At 43.8% G+C, this 17,452-nt stretch overlaps 1 protein-coding gene across 5 annotated transcripts in view; it reads left to right on the top strand.

Annotated features, from left to right (window-relative positions):
* Positions 1–272: 272 nt before the first annotated feature.
* The window catches only part of tnc (tenascin C), an 85,141-nt gene continuing 67,961 nt past the window's right edge, over positions 273–17,452 (top strand). For 2 of the 5 annotated variants that reach the window (XM_062960743.1, XM_062960744.1), the window contains exon 1: positions 273–609. The gene's annotated coding sequence lies outside the window, so the exon portion shown is untranslated. The remainder of the gene's footprint in view (positions 610–17,452) is intronic. The other 3 variants (XM_062960746.1, XM_062960748.1, XM_062960745.1) reach the window with 2 other exon arrangements.

Below are 17,452 nucleotides of genomic sequence, written 5' to 3' on the forward strand. Positions count from 1 at the left end.
GCCGGAAGAATCTGGTGTGTTTTAGGGGTGTTGGTGGTGGCCGCAAACGGCTAACCCACACACAAGTGGGTGAACAATGTGCAGAGAAACCCTTGAAGGGAAAGCAAAGTCTTCTCCCCCTCTGAGTCATTGGCTGCCTTGAGCTGACTTTTCTCACCCCCCTCTTCTCCCCATTGGTGATGAAAAGAGGAGTGTTGTTTCTTTAGCCCCCCCCCCCCTTTCTACCATAAATTGCATGCAAATGTCTTTTGTCCCACCGCGCTTCTATAAATATGAGTGCCTTTTCCACCAGAGAGCAGACACAAAAATCCAGAGGCAAGCGGTGCCTTTAATTGACCGACCGAAACGTCCAGCCAGGCTGTGCCTCGAAGGCATCCCATTACAGTGAAGTGAGCTAAGGATCGGCGCTCGGCTATATAAACCAGCAGAAGCGGTTTGCGCTAACCACAGTTTGCCTTACACTGTCCAGCATCTCTTTCTTTCTCTGGCTTGAAACAGAAAAGGAAGAACTTTTCTGCTGAAGGAGCGCAAGACGGAGGCGGCTTTGTTAAGCATCCCTGGCGACTGGGACAAAGCAGGATGCGATAAAACATATCCAACGGCAAGGAGGTAAGCTTTCATTCTAGCAAACAGCTGGGGGAATGTTGACTTAATTTTGTACATATGTGTACGTACGAGTTTCCGCCTCGAGATGCGTTTAGTTTGCGATCCGTGCATCCCTGTTTGGAAGTTTTGTCTCGGTTCCGCGGTGTCATTTGGGAATCATCGGATGCGCGTTTCCATGGTGCTTCAGCAGATGCATGAGCGAGTCAATGAATGGGAAGCGGGTTCGGGTGGCAAACGTACACATGGACTTGCACACCAATGAAGGTGGGGAAGAAAAGAGACAATGGGGGTGGCACCGGGTGTTTTCAGGCTCCACGGTGCCTAGAATCTCCGTGTTTGGGACCCCGGTGTCCAAATTAAGATAAACATTGCTTGGAAAGGCTGGGAATGCAGCACCTTCAATGCAAAAAGATAACTCCATTCATTGTGACAGTTTTCTTCAGAGGTCCAGGAATATATGCATCTGCTTACCTTTCAGGCTGTAAGGTTAAAAAGGAGAGGCTTTGATGCAAATATATTTCACTGCTGCTATAGAAACCAGGAGGGGATCTTTGGCTAATATCTTTGTGTGCAAATGCATGCACATTGCATACATATATACTCGGGTATAAGCCTAGTTTTTCAGCCCTTTTTTTAAGACCGAAAAAGCCACCTTCAGCTTATACGGGCTGTGGTGCAGGCTGGTGAGCAGCCAACTGCCAGCTGCAACAAATCACTCTGACCAAGAGGTCATGAGTTCGAGGCCAGCTCAGAGCCTGCGTTTGTCTCTGTCTCTGTTCTATGTTAAAGGGATTGAATGTTTGCCTTATATGTATAATGTGATCCGCCCTGAGTCCCCTTTGGGGTGAGAAGGGCAGAATATAAATACAGTAGAGTCTCACTTATCCAACACTTGCTTATCCAACGTTCTGGATTATCCAACGCATTTTTGGAGTCAATGTTTTCAATATATCGTGATATTTTGGTGCTAAATTCATAAATACAGTAATTACTACATAGCATTACTGCGCATTGAACTACTTTTTCTGCCAAATTTGTTGTATAACATGATGTTTTGGTGCTTCATATGTAAAATCATAACCTAATTTGATATTTAATAGACTTTTCCTTAATGCCTCCTTATTATCCAACATATTCGCTTATCCAACATTCTGCCGGCCTGTTTATGTTGGATAAGTGAGACTCTACTGTACTGTAAATAAATAAATAAATACTCGGGTGAGGGTCTTGGTTGGTTTATCTTTGGGTCAGCTTATACTCGGGAATATATGGTACATTTATTATTTTTCTCTATTATTATTGGTATTATTACATTTATTATTTTTCTCTATTATTGTTGCTACTATTACATTTATTTTACTCTATTTTTATTATTATTAATACATTTATTATTTCACTCTGATCTTATTATTATTGCATTTATTATTTTACTACATTTATTATTACATGTATTATTTTCCTGTATTTATTATTGTTATTATTACATGTATTTTTTTACTCTGTTATTATTAAAAGAATACATAAGCACATTTACATTGAAGAAGATGAGAATAATGATTTGATCAGAGTTGGACATTCTTATCTTAAATTAGAGCTTTATGTAAATATTCAAAAACATTGAACCTACTGATGCCTCAATTAATGTAATTTTATTGGTATCTATTTTTATTTCTGAAATTTACCACCCTCGGCTTATACTGGAGTCAATGTTTTCCCAGTTTTTTTGTGGTAAAATTAGGTGCCTCAGCTTATATGTGGGTTGGCTTATACTTGAGTATATCCGGGTATGTGTTTTTGTGTTTTCTTGCAGCTCTAAGGCAAACTTATGTGGGTTTCCTGGCAAAATGGAAAATTGAGACTCCACTGCTCAAACCACTATACAACACTCTCTCTATACATAGCTATAGATAGAGATAGAGATAGAGATAGAGATAGGGCCCCAGGTGGCACAGCAGGTTAAACCACTGAGCTGCCGAACTTCGGTTCGAATCTGGTGAGCCCCAGCTTCTGCCAACCTAGCAGTTCGAAAACATGCCAATGTGAGTAGAGCAATAGGTACTACTCCAGAGGGAAGGTTACGGAGCTCCATGCAGTCATGCCGGTGGCAACATGACCTTGGAGGTGTCTGCGGACAACGCCGGCTCTTTGGCTTAGAAATGGAGATGAGCATCAACCCTCTGGACTTAATGTCAGGAGGAAACCTTTTCCTTATATATATAGAGAGGAGCAAGATGCAGTAAATTATCCGCTAACTGGCACCCATTGGAAATGTTAGATGTCAGATCAATGTCGTTTCTGGTTGCTTTTGAGTGACTATTAAAATGGGCCTAACTAATACTATACCCCATACTATAAGGTAAAGGTTTTCTGGGGCGTTGGTGCTCATCTTCATTTCTGAACCAAAGAGCCGGTGTTGTCCGTAGACACCTCCAAGGTCATGTGGCTGGCATAACTGCTTGGAAGGCTCTTACTTTTCGCCAGAGCAATACCTACCCTGTTTCCCCTAAAATAAGACATCCTCAGAAAATAAGACCTAGTAGAGTTTTTGCTGAATTGCTAAATATAAGGCCTTCCCCAAAAGTAAGACCTAGCAAAGTTTTTGTTTGGAAGCATGCCCGCCAAACAGAACACCAGAACATGCAGGATCGGTAAATATTGGTAGTAACAAGAAATTCTTGATAGGATTCACAGTTTGTCTGGTTAAGCTGGTTTATTATGACAACTACTGTACAATCTATATATATAAAAGAGTGATGGCATCAGGGCAGCGGACAAAACAACAAAACTACAGGCCCCCCAACCTCGAAATTTGACAACACAACCCATCATCCATGGCTCTAGGTTGATACAACAAAAAGAAAAGAAAAATAAAGTCCTAATTAGAGGGAGATGAATAATTGTTTTTATCCAATTGCTGCCAGTTACAAGACTAAGTTCTGCCCACTTGGTCTCCTAGCAACCTACTCAGCCCAGGGAACAGGCACAAGAGTTTGGAGAGACCCCTAAGGGCCATCCAGCCCAACCCTTTCTACTATACAGCAGGACACAATCCAAGCATTCACAATACATGGACAACGTTTAAATACTATACAATACTACACAGGGACATAGACCCCCTCTACCCTCACCACTTTCACAGTACACAAACAACCAAATGCATACTAAACATAAAGACAACCATACAACAGACATTCAATACCACCACTACCTTAACAATTTCTCACCAACACCACCAGACAACGCCACAGCAACGCGTGGCCGGGCACAGCTAGTATATATATAAATGTTCATTTTTTTGTTCAACAATAAATGTGAATTCTTCTTCATGAAAAAATAAGACATCCCATGAACATAAGACCTAGAGCATCTTTGGGAGCAAAAATTAGTATAAGACACTGTCTTATTTTCGGGGAAACGCGGTATTGATCTACTCCCATTTGCATATTTCCGAACTGCTAGGTTGGCAGAAGCTGGGGCTAACAGCGAGAGCTCACCCCACTCCCCGGATTCGAACTGCCGACCTTTCGGTCAGCAAGTTCAGCAGCTCAGCACTTTAACCCACTACACCACCGGGGCTCCCCATAATCCATACCACCTCGCAAGGTGTTGAGATGTCCTTTATGATAAACCAAGAAGGAAATAACATCCCATGAATACATTCCACAGCCAGCCGTGAACGTTCTATCCACGCATGGCTTTCTTGCTGAGGCATCATCTCCAACAGTTTAACAGAGCCAAGCCTCACAGAGGCTACACTCTTTTCTTATTGACCACACTCTTAGCAATCCGTTACATACCACGTGGCCAATGGATATGTATAATACAATGGGAGAAAGTCCTGAGAGCCACAGAGAGCTGGATTGTGGAGAAGATATCTCTTTCTCTTCTAGAGCAAGGGAACGGGGGAGCCAGAATGGATGAATGCTTTGAGTGACGGGTTAGGACCATGGGAGACCAAGGCTTGGGTAGGGAAATCTATTGGGAGGGTTGCATACTCTCAGCCTAGGTGCCATGATAGGTTCGCCTTAGTACCAATAGGGTTACGAATCAGTTTTTGATCAACTTTAGATTGCTTACTTGAGATGCTGATTCAGAAAATTGCATTGGATAGACCACATCAGCTCTAGTTTCTACTACAGAACATATCCCACCCAGTAGTTGCTATCGGCTCAGCCCACAGAAAACCATCTATCTATCTATATAAAAGAGTGATGGCATCAGGGCAACGGATAAAACAACAAAACTACAGGCCCCCCAACCTCGAAATTTGACAACACAACCCATCATTCACAGCTCTAGGTTGATACAACAAAAAGAAAAGAAAAATAAAGTCCTAATTAGAGGGAGAGGAATAATAGTTTTTATCCAATTGCTGCCAGTTTGAAGGCTAAGCTCCGCCCACTTGGTCTCCTAGCAACCTACTCAGCCTGGGGGACAGGCACAGTTAGGCCTCACTTAGGCCTCTTCCACAGATTATCAGATTTTAACTGGATTATATGGCAGTGTAGACTCAAGGCCCTTCCACACAGCTATATAACCCATTTAGAATCTTATATTATCTGCTTTGAACTGGATTATCTTGACTCCACACTGCCATATAATCCACTTCAGTGTGCATACTAAACATGGACAACCATACAACCCACTCAGCCCAGGGGACAGGCAGAGTTAGGCCTCACTTAGGCCTCTTCCACACTGCCTATAAAATACAGATTATCTGATTTGAACTGGATTATATGGCAGTGTAGACTCAAGGCCCTTCCACACAGCTATATAACCTATTTATAATCTTATATTATCTGCTTTGAACTGGATTATCTTGACTCCACACTGCCATATAATCTACTTCAGTGTGCATTTTATCCAGCTGTGTAGAAGGGGCCTCATACTTCGCCACAGCAACGCGTGGCTGGGTACAGCTAGTACTTAATAATCCAGAGCTGATGTGGTCTATCCAATGCAATTTTCTGAATCAGTACCCCAAATAAGCACACCGAAGCGAAAGTTGACCAAAAAATTATTTGTAACCCTTTTCGAGGCAATGGTGTAACAGTGAGGACCGTATTTTAGTTCCTGTGGACCACTGGTGATCCTCAGACCACAGATTGGGAACCACTGGTATCTAAGCATTAGTGGCTGGGGAAAAACCATGAAAAAACCATAAATGGAGGGGTTTCTGTGATGCTGAGCTAAACTACTTCAGAGGCTCCAATGCAATGTTGCATGAAGTGGCACTCCGTCGTCTTTGGCAGCTTCTCGCTCCCATAAAACTGGTCAAGAACTTGAAGGGAAACTATAAAAGAGGGGTTTATTTTTAGGATGGAGTTTTTATTTTCCCCATAGAGGAAGGAGTTTCCTCACATTCCTAGATGGAACCACTCCTCAGCTCTGCAGAAATTCTAACTAGACACAGCATTTTCGGGAACATCTTGCAAATAATTGCATTGGATAGACTACATCAGCTCTAGTTTCTGATACAGAACATTGTATCAGAATATAGTGTTCCCTCACTTATCGCTGGGGTTAGGTTCCAGGACCACCCACAATAAGTGAAAATCCACAAAGTAGGGATGCTGTATTTATTTTAACATTTATACATTACTAGCTTTTTGCCCGGCCACATGTTGCTGTGGCTTATGCTTTCAGAGTGTTGCTCTTTATTTACTGTCCTGATTTTAGAGATTATATTGTTCTGTATTATTATATCACAGTAATTATTACATATTATATTTATAATCTTACATTATCTGCTTAGAACTGGATTATATGAGGCCCCTTCTACACAGCTGTATAAAATGCACTGCCAGATATGGCAGTGTGGAGTCCAGATAATCCAGTTCAAAGCAGATAATATAAGATTATAAATGGGTTATATAGCTGTGTGGAAGGGCCTTGAGTCTACACTGTCATATACTATAATCCAGTTAAAATCAGATAATCTGTATTTTATAGGCAGTGTGGAAGAGGCCTAAGTGAGGCCTAAGTCTGTCTGTCCACTGGGCTGAGTGAGTTGCTAGGAGACCAAGTGGGCGGAGCTTAGCCTTCTAACTGGCAGCAATTGGATAAAAACAATTATTCCTCTCCCTCTAATTAGGACTTTATTTTTCTTTTCTTTTTGTTGTATGAACCTAGAGGCATGGATGAGGGGTTGTGCTGCCAAGTTTAGTGTTTCTGGGATGTGTAGTTTTGTTGTTTTGTCCTAGGCCAAAATTTCATTACCCTTTTATATATATAGATTTTAGTAGTTATACACTATTTTAAGTCTTTATCAACCAATTGTGTGTTGATAAATCACCTCCTTCTCCTCCTGTTGCCGCTTGGCCTCCTTTTCTCTCCGTTCGACTTCTCCTTCCTTACTTCCTTAGGTTGTAAATTGTATTTTTTATTATTTATAATACTCTTTTAGAGTTGACTAGCTGTGCCCGGCCACGCGTTGCTGTGGCATTGTCTGGTGGTGTTGGTGAGAAATTGTTGAGGTAGTGGTGGTATTGAATGTCTGTTGTATGGTTGTCTTTATGTTTAGTATGCACACTGAAGTGGATTATATGGCAGTGTGGAGTCAAGATAATCCAGTTCAAAGCAGATAATATAAGATTCTAAATGAGTTATATAGCTGTGTGGAAGGGCCATATAATCCAGTTAAAATCTGATAATCTGTGGAAGAGGCCTAAGTGAGGCCTAACTGTGCCTGTCCCTTGGGCTGAGGAGGTTGCTAGGAGACCAAGTGAGCGGAGCTTAGCCTTCAAACTGGCAGCAATTGGATAAAAACTATTATTCCTCTCCCTCTAATTAGGACTTTATTTTTCTTTTCTTTTTTGTTGTATCAACCTAGAGGCGTGGATGATGGGTTGTGTTGTCAAATTTCGAGGTTGGGGGGCCTGTAGTTTTGTTGTTTTGTCCGCTGCCCTGATGCCATCACTCTTTTATATATATAGATTGAAAAACCGCAAAACAGTGAATCCATGAAAAGTAAACCGCAAAGTAGTGAGGGAACACTGTAGCGATATTATGTGAGGCCCAACAAAAGGATAGCCCTTGAATCAATAGCCATATGGAGTTTTTGCCGCTTCCACATGTATCTGTTTACATCTGCTGTCATCCCCAGACAGAACCATGAACAAGCAATGGCCTATTAATGCTAAATAGGCTGGGAGTAATGGGAGATGGAGTGCCATGACAATAGACTTGAACAACAGCTTGTTCTGGCAGCCAAAGACACGGCAGAGTTTTTACTCTGCAGCCTCACTTCCAATGGCAATGGGAGGCAGATCAATTGATCTTAGCATGGTCCATAAATAAATTACTACTTGCCTGCCTCAAAGAAAGGCAACTGGAGGAGCTGGGCACCCCCCACCCCACCGTGAAATAAGACTCGGTAGAGAAATAGGAGCTGCAGCCAGAAGGCACATGTACGCACCCATTCTTGTGTGCAAATTGGAAAAGCAAACCCTTTATCAATGTGTTGTTGAAGACTTTCATGGCCAGAATCACAGGGTTGTTGCGTGTTTTCCGGGCTGTATGGCCATGTTCCAGAAGCATTCTCTCCTGATGTTTTGCCCACATCTATGGCAAGCATCCTCAGAGGTTGTGAGGTCTAAGGAAATACGAAAATGTGACCACATGAATGAAACTACACAAAACGAACAGCATTTCCATACAAAAGCACAGCACTAATAACCATATCTAAGAAACTAGAGCTGATGAGGTCTATCCAATGAACTTCCTGAATCAGTACCTCAAATAAGCCAAGGAACAGGGCTCAAAACGAAGGCACCTAGAATGTTTTTGTTGTTGTTATTGATCTGTGTAATTTTGATAGGGAAGAGAAAACACTACAGAGAAGTTTGTATGATATATTACCGTATTATCCACTAAGATAGGAGCAATATTGAATCAAATGTGAATCTCTCCCTAGTAGAAGTAGTCCTACTGTTTGTGTAAATGGGGTGCCACCCTAGGGAGATGACAAAATGAAGACTTTCCTTAAAACAAAGGGGAAATATTTAGGTTTTTTTTTAGAAGGAAGGAACGAAGGAATGAAGGAAGGATGGAAGGAACACTGTGATGGTCTGGATGAAGGTGAACAAATTGAACTTGAATCCAGACAAGACAGAGGTCCTCCTGGTCAGTTGCAAGTCCGAAAAGGGTCTAGTGTTACAGCCTGTGCTGGATGGGGATACACTCCCCTTGAACGTGGACTCATCGCTGAGCCTGGAACCCCAGGTTTCGGCAGTTGCTAGGGGGACTCGCAAAATTAAAACTTGTGTTCTAGTTGCACCCATACCTTGGGAAGTCAGACTTGGACATGGTGGTCCATGCTCTTGTTACATCCAGGATAGACTACTGCAATGCGCTCCACATGGGGATGCCTTTGAAGATTGTTTGGAAGCTACAAATAGTCCGTACCTTGGGAAGTCAGACTTGGCCACAGTGGTCCATGCTCTTGTTACATCCAGGATAGACTACTGCAACACACTTTATGTGGGGCTGTCCAAAAGCTACAAATAGCCCAGGGGCGACATATAGGGAGCACACAACTGTCATGTTACGTCAGCTCCACTGGCTGCCTGTTTGCTACCGGGCACAATTCAAAGTGCTGGCTTTGGCCTATAAAGCCCTAAATGGCCCCAGGCCACTTTACCTATCCGAACCACAGCGAAACTAAGATCTTCTGGGAAGGTCCTGCTTTCATTCCCGCCACTATCACAGGCGCGATTGTCAGGGACGAAAGACAGGGTCTTCTCAGTGATTGCCCCCGGCTATGGAAATCCCTCCCTGGCGAGATTAGATCAGCCCCCTCCCTCCTGTCCTTCAGAAAGATGGTAAAGACCCCAAGCCTTTGGGGCAGTGCAATGAGGCATTAATAGGAAACCTACTCCACTGACCAGAGTCAGCATGGTGTCCTGAGTTAATTGGCCGGCATTGAGTGTTTGCTGTATATATGTCGAGCTCCGCCCTGAGTCCCCTTTGGGATGAGAAGGGTGGAATATAAATGTTTTAAATAAATAAATACATAAGGAAAGAAGGAAGGAAGGAAGGAAGGAAGGAAGGAAGGGAGGGAGGGAGGGAGGGAGGAAGGAAGGAGGCAAGGACTGAAGGGGAAAGGCAGAGCTACTCAACACTTTCTTTGCCTCAGTCTTCTCCCAAAAGGAGATTGATGTTCAACCTGAGCAATATGGAGTAGACAAGGCAATCACTGAAGTGGACGAGGCAATCCATAGAGGCTAGGGAAAGAAAGAAAAACAAGGGAAGAAGAGAAGGAAGGAAGGAAAGAATGATTGACGGACAGAAGGAAGGAAGGAGGGAAGGAAGGAAGGAAGGAAGGAAGGAAGGAAGGAAGGAAGGAAGGAAGGAAGGGAAGGAGAGGGAGGAGGAAAGGAAATAATAATATTAATAACTAGCTTGGGTACCCGGTGTTGGATAAGTGGTATTGGCTAGACCACATCAACTCTAATTTCTTAGATATAGTTATCATGATTTTCTATGTATGAGTTCATAGTGACAGATCGCATACCGGTATGTCCTGTATTTAAAAAAACTAAGGCTGATAGGGGAAAACTGGTGTTCTTTATGGAATCAGTAGGTCAAAAATGCCCAGAAGCTTGGCTAGTGTTTGGAGGTACCAAAATGTGTGTTAGCCAGTGTTGATTGTCTGTCTGGGTTTCCACCTGCCAATGGTGATGGTAGAGTGGCGGACAGGGGGCATGGAACTTCCACCTCATGTTTAAAGATATCCCTTAATCTCAAACGCTCTTTTGTCAGTGGCACAAATTCATTCCACATGTGGGGAAAGTTAAACCCTGGGCACCCGTCCAGGAAACCCTCCAATCCCCCTCCCCTCACGGGATGTAAATAAGGAAGAGAGAGGGGAGTCCCTTTCACGTACAAGGGGATGTCTGTCTCGTTGCATGGGAGCTGAAAGCGGAAGGAAGGAGAGAGGAGAAGCTTCTCTCCCCCTTCTCCGAAACTTTTCATCTTGAGTGGAAAGCGGTCTCGGCATCTCCCTACAGCCATAATGACTAGGGGAGAGCCAGAGCTGTCCATCTCATTAAGATGGAAATATATATTTTGTGGTCTCTCTCCTCTTCAGGGAGTGTTTCTCCTTTCATTACAAATGGGTGGAGAGCTTTAAGCACTTCCATCTACTGCTTGGGGAAAGACTCAAAGTACCCCCCAGGTATATGTACTAGAAGTGTGCACAATTTTTTTCCTTCGTTTCCTTCGTTCTATCCTGTCATTTCAACCGTGCGTCTACACAAAACGAATGATGACATTTTCGTAGGAAACGAGAGGTGACATAAAAATAAAAGTCGCACAACCATCATGTTTTCTTTCATTTGCTGTTGTTTCCTTTCGTTTCAGCCTCCCATGGCAGCCAATGGTTTGAAAATTTTAGTTTTTTTCATGAGCCAGATGAAAATTTGTGTCGTATAGGTGGCCCATTTTTATTGGCGGGACACGAATATGAAAATGAGACAACACGAATGAAATTACACAAAATGAACAGCAATTCTATACGAATGCACACCTCTAATATGTACCAACCCACTGCTATAGTATTTTCCTATTTTTCTTTCACTGAAAACAGGCTTTCTGTCTTCCCATGCTGGCTACCTGGTGTTGTCATTACAGATCCTTTGGCTCTTTAGATGTCTCAAGATGTAGCTACGCTGCAGATATATCTACACTGTAGATATAATGTAGCTTGACTACACTTTAACTGTCATGGCTCGATGTTATGGAAACCTGGGAGTTGTAATTTGGTGTGAGACCAGCACTCTTTGGCAGAGAACACCTTGTAATATGTCACCTTCTAAGATACCATAGCATTGAGCCAGGCCTGTAGCCAGAAAAAAATTCTTCTCCTGAGATGACTTTTGCGGTCAGTGTCTCCTGATCTGGCACAAGATCTCAACAAGGCCCTGAAATGACCACAATTGTGCAAAGGTCTTCACGGGTAATGGTCCTGAATTACTGCTCCCTCTTAAAGCCTTGTCGGCCACAAAGCACACTGGAACATCAATGTCTTTAGGTCTTTGAGAAAGGTGGACAGGATAGGTGCCAGTCTGATCTCCCTGGGGAGAGAGTTCCAGAGCCAAGGGCCCACCACCAAGAAAGCCCTCTCCCTTGTCCCCACCGGTCATGCTTGAGACGAAGGCTGGAGTGAGAGAAGGACCTCCCCAGCAGATCTTAAAGGCTGTGTGGGTTGGTAGGAGAGGAGGCAATATACTAAGCTTCTGATGAGCACCTTTATCCCCAACTTCTCCTCCAAACACCACACTGTCCTTACAGAGCACATCTTGTACATGACATGAGTAGGCCAACCAAGGGAATCTGCTGAACCATTTGGGTTGCAATCTTAGATACTTCTTCTTATCCACAGGAAATACGTATCCTGGTAATGGAGTCTGTGGATGTGCTAACTGAGCTTTCACTTGGTCATCAGACACAGTCTTGTTTATATAAAGGTCTAACAATGACATAGCTTCTTCTCTTGGCTCCTGTTTCATGATTTCCTTGGATTAGATGAACCAGTAGCAAACACCTCAATTTCCACAGTTTCCATTTGCAATCCAGGTCAACCAATCACTTCCCTGCACCTTAGGCTTTGCAGGTAGGCCAACTTGGTTGCTTCCACTATGCCAGCTATTGCTGCTATTGCAATGGAAATTGGTGGAAAGGTAGGTATTGACAGTGTGGATAATATCATTGGCGAAGGCTCGGATCTTTTATTCCTTTCCTGCTGCCCGAACACCTTTTATCTCCTTGTTCCCATGTATTTGTTTTATAAGCATCTCTATGCACATAATAAACAGTAGTGATGATAGTGGACAGCCTTGCCTGGTGCCACGTCTTATTCTGATTCTTTGTGTTTTCGCCGATGATATTGTCCTGACCCTGGAAAACCCCAATGACTCAAAGAAAGAATGAATTAATATCCTAACAAACTTCTCAGAATCAGCTGTGTTAAAGGTAAACAAAGAGAACAGTAATGACAGTGTGGATATTAATCAAAACTTGGTTGAGATAGTGCTTGCAGTTCTGGAGAGCCATGAGGGCTACACTAGTGTCACACTGCATCAATTCCAAAATATAGGTGAGCTCTTAGCAACTCATACCAACTTCAGGAGCTGAGAAGCCTTACACCAAGATTGGAGTATTCGATGCCTTCTCAGCCCATGTTTATATAACTGCTCAGAGATATTTGGCCATTGCAAACCTACTTTCCCTTTCCCTCCTTTTTGAAGTGATGCCACACTTGTAAACTTCACCGAGAAATGGCCACATAAAGACCTGAAATACCACCATCTTTTGCCAAGGGAAAGCAAATTCCTGACTTCTCTGTATTTGACAGAAATAGGCCAGGTAACCAAGGATGGGTGTGCATAGGATATTAATGGGGCCTTCTAGGAACTACTCCTGCGGTCTTGTGGTAGAAACAGAACTCCCTTTGGTATGTTACTACCAAGGACAGAGGGATTCTTGAAGCAGGGAGAAATGGAATACCAGCTGAGTAACCCAGGAATTATTTAATAAGGAAAAATAAGTCTACACGCTTCCTCACAAGGGAAGCTTGTAGACTTATTCGGTTCAGTACCATATAAGGAGAGAGGGGGCTGCAGAATGGTTTTTAAAGGCCCCTGGGCTTCCGATAACATGCATTCAAGGAAGGGCATCTAAAAAACATTGCTTGAGCTGCATGTCTGTACCAAGGAAATAATTAATTCACAAGGACCCCCGCCGCCACTCCAAATCCCATGCTGAGCATTGGCTGGTGCAGTGGTGCTACCTTATTGCTCACTTCTAGTTCAATGCACAAGTGTGCTAATTGTACAACTCGGTTGCAGTTAAGTGTAGAAGGATCAAAAGCCCCTCAAGCTTCCTGTCAAAAACCCCTCTCAGGGCTAAACTCCACACTCTGCGAAATAGGAATCTCTATTCTTCATGTGTGCACATCACTACCGCTCAGGAATACAAAAGAAATGTTGCGGGATGCTTCGGTGGCAAAGAAATCGCCACTTTTTTGTGGTTTTCCAGAAGGGGCTGTTCTGAATGTATGGCTCAGTATTTTTTTTGGACGAAACCTTAAAGATCTTGGAAGTGAAACAGCAGACCTATGTTCGAAATTTACATTGCTTGCTGTGATTTATTCAGGGGAGGTGGGGATGGGGGAAATTACAAGCCCTGGATGTATGAAACTGAGACTTTAAAGGGGTTTGGCATAGTGCAAAGTGAAGTCATTGAGAGGGGATAAAAAGAGCCCCCATCCATGTGTAACTTGGCAAAGGAACTTTCCAGCAACACATTTAGAAAGGCTGTATATGGATGTATATCTTTGCCAGCTAGGCATATGTCTCTTCTAAAGGCAAGGGTAGGGGGTAACAAGGCAGTGATGCTGGGAAACTGCAGATATAGTTGGAATATTTGAGGGGAAATGATTGGTTGCAGGCTTGTCCAGCCTGGCATTTTTATGTGTTAGACCACAACTCCCATTTATTGAAGTCTGCCTGATCATCTCAGCAATCAATGATGCATCTGGAGGGTCTCAGGTTGGTGGAAACATCTGTGGTGCACATTTGGCTTCGAATCGGGGATCTCAGGCAGGGCTCAGGCTGCAGTGGTCTGTGGTTTGCTCTTTTCCACACTTTCATATCATGGACTCCACTTTATAGCCCAGGTTGTTGTTGTTGTTGTTGTTGTTGTTGTTGTTGTTGTTGTTGTTATTTCTTAAGATTGGCTCTGCATCTCATGGTCCCAGAGCGCTGTCTGTTCAGCGCCTTCCAAGTCACACAGTCTTCTGTGTGCCCAGGAAGGAGTAACTCATCTGATAACAGCCACTCATTGAGGTTCCAGGTTTTTACCTGCCACATTTGCTGTGAGTATTTCTGTAGATCCTAGGAAGCTGTTTCTTGATTTAAGTCGCTGACATGCTGGCTGATATCTGAACAGAGGATGGGCTGGAGATGTCACTACCTTGGTCCTTTCATTACTGGCTGCTACTTCCGGACGGATGTCAGGTGGTGCAGTACTGGCTAAACAGTATAATTTCTCCAGCAGTTTAGGGCGTAGACATCCTGTGACAGTGCGGCATGTCTCATTAGGAGCCACATCCACTGTCTTAACGTGATGAGCAGAGGCGGTTCAACCACCAGGCCAACTAGGCAGTTGCCTGTGGTGCCATCTTGTTGAGGGTGCCATTGAGGCAACTCCTGTCTCCTGCGGCCTGCCTCTGCAAGGTATTGAACTGCTTTTTCTGTTGATTTGTTGTAAAACATGATGTTTTAGTGCTTAATTTGTAAAATCTTAATGTAATTTGATGCTTAATATGCTTTTCCTTAATCCATCCTTATTATCAAACATTTTCGCTTATCCAACACTTTTATTTTTCAATGATTGGTTTGGGGGGGGGCGCCAAAATTCTGTTCGCCTACACTTGAAAAATACCTAGGGCCAGCTCTGGTGATGAGATGTATTCCACACTGGGCATGCAGAGTAACAAAGCACAGGGGCAGATATCTTCACTGTGTCTGGTTGTGATCCCCAGGTTGTGCCCGTCAGCTTTCGTACAATGTTATTTCCAGCACCCACTTTTTGCTTGATAGTCAAGCAGTGCTTCTTGTAAGTCAGAGCACAGTCCAGAGTGACTCCCAGGTCTTTTGGTGTGCTGCAATGCTCCAGTGGGATTCCTTCCCAGATGTTGGCCAATGTCCCCAACTCAACTGTGGAGATGCCTTTGGTGACACTGGTGACATCCGTTGGTTGATGGCAAACCTCCTATGAATAAATCTTGCCGAGAGAAACCTATGATAGTGTTGCCATACGTTACAATTGAAATGCAGGCACATAACTCAGAGCCGGTCCAACAATGAGGCGAAGTAAGCGGTCGCTTCGAGCGCAAAACATACCGAGGTGCAGTCGAGACTGCTTTTTCTGTTGATTTGTTGTAAAACATGGTGTTTTGGTGCCTAATTTGTAAAATATTAATGTAATGTGATGTTTAATAGGCTTTTCCTTAATCCCTGCTTATTATCCAACATTTTCCCTTATCCAATGCTTTTATTTCTCAGTGATTGGTTTGGGGGGGCGCCAAAATTCTGTTCGCCTACACTTGAAAAATACCTAGGGCTAGCTCTGATAACACCACAAATGATACAATGTAGAGGCCACTTTGGAGTTTTTATTTTGAGGAGAGAGTATCAACTGATGGAGGGATTCTGAATTAACGTTGAGTGTCAACCTCAAATCTGTTCTAAAGGAATGCAGAAGTCTCCGTCGAGGCTGCAGAGGCTGAAAGGGACAGGGAGGCAAAATGTGCTGAACGAAAACATACAACAACCCTGTGATCCCAGCCATGAAAGCCTTCGACAACACGAAGACACTGGTGTTGGAGCTCTTTCCCTTTCCAGGGAGTCATTTGGAGTGGCCTACTTCTTCAGAGCTCCTTTCCATTTTTAGCACACAGTATGCTCTTTCTGCCTTTGGGCTCATTGTTGCTGCGCATTGTGGCAAGGCGAGCTACTGTTTGCAATCTGTGTCTTTTGTCCAAACAGGATCTGCCCTGGGCCCTCTCTTCGGACCGGCTCCGGAAACTGGGAAAAGCTTTGACCAAAGGACATACCCACCAGCAGATGATGTGCATTAGCACTCTTCCAGTCCCCACCTTTTCACAAATCACTTGAATGGGCTGATTGGATTTGCAAAAAAAAGCCCCCAAAGCATTCAACTGGCTTTGTTTTGTCCTGAGCTGGTTACCACACCATGAATTAGAATCAAATATGCAGACCCATATCTACACTGTTGTCGTTTTTTCAGCCTTTGGTGGCGATCTGTTGATAAAGTTGGGAAGAATATGTACAAAGTGTTACCAAAGCCTTTCGTGGCTGGAATCACTGGGTTACTGTGAGTTTTCTGGGCTTTATGGCCCACTCCTGATGTTTCTTGTCATGGAGCCAGATCCCAGGGCTGAATTTCCAAGCCCTGAATCTGACTTCATAACATAAAACAACCCTGCAAGCACCTGGCGGGAGAAGATAAAATGAGCCTGGGAACTCAGAGTTGAAAGTATAAACAATTATAATTGCTGTAGTGTGTGGGAATAGAAATCATGGTAGAAATGTGATCCAGAAGGTGGGGCTTGATGATGATATTTGCGTGTGATATTGCGTTGCATCAGAAGTGATAAAATTAGATGTATGTAAACATTAGGTCATTCTCGACTTTTCCAAAGTCATGTATTCTTCAATAAAGATTGAATTTGAGAGCAGCTATCTTTGATCTGCGTTCAGACTGATCCTTTGAAGTGAGCCTGACATTAAAGTCGAGAATCCATTTCTCACCCTCCTGCGGAATTCGCAGTGAAGTGATAATGAGTGAAGAAGGAGATCAAAGCCCAAATGGGGCAGAGAGGCCTTTACAAGGGGCCCGGCCGAAGAGAGAAGAAACGCTGCAAGCCATAGCTTCCTCTACGGGATACCCCAGGCCGAACGGCGTGACCCAGAGAATTCCCAGGGGAGGAAGAGGCGTCTCTGCGGCTGCAGAAACCAGTTGGGGATCTGGAGGAAGTATGCCGGAGACCGTGGCCCTGCGGTTATCCATCCTGGAAACTAATTTATCCAGGCTGTCGGAAACCGTGGGGAGATTGGTGCCATTATTGGAAGAGAATCTCCAAAAGGAGCCCAGCCGATATGGCGCCGAGAGAGAACCAAGTAAAGAAGGAGATTGGAGCCAGAGGGGCCAGCGAGCGTCAACGCAGAGTCCCGTGGCGGCAAGGGACGAGGGAGATGAGGAATACTGGCGGGAGCTGGAGTTCCGGGACAGAATGGCGCGAGAAGTGGAGCGTCAGGGA

The sequence above is a fragment of the Anolis carolinensis genome, unplaced genomic scaffold (assembly GCF_035594765.1).
Source record: "Anolis carolinensis isolate JA03-04 unplaced genomic scaffold, rAnoCar3.1.pri scaffold_7, whole genome shotgun sequence".
NCBI lineage: Eukaryota > Metazoa > Chordata > Lepidosauria > Squamata > Dactyloidae > Anolis > Anolis carolinensis.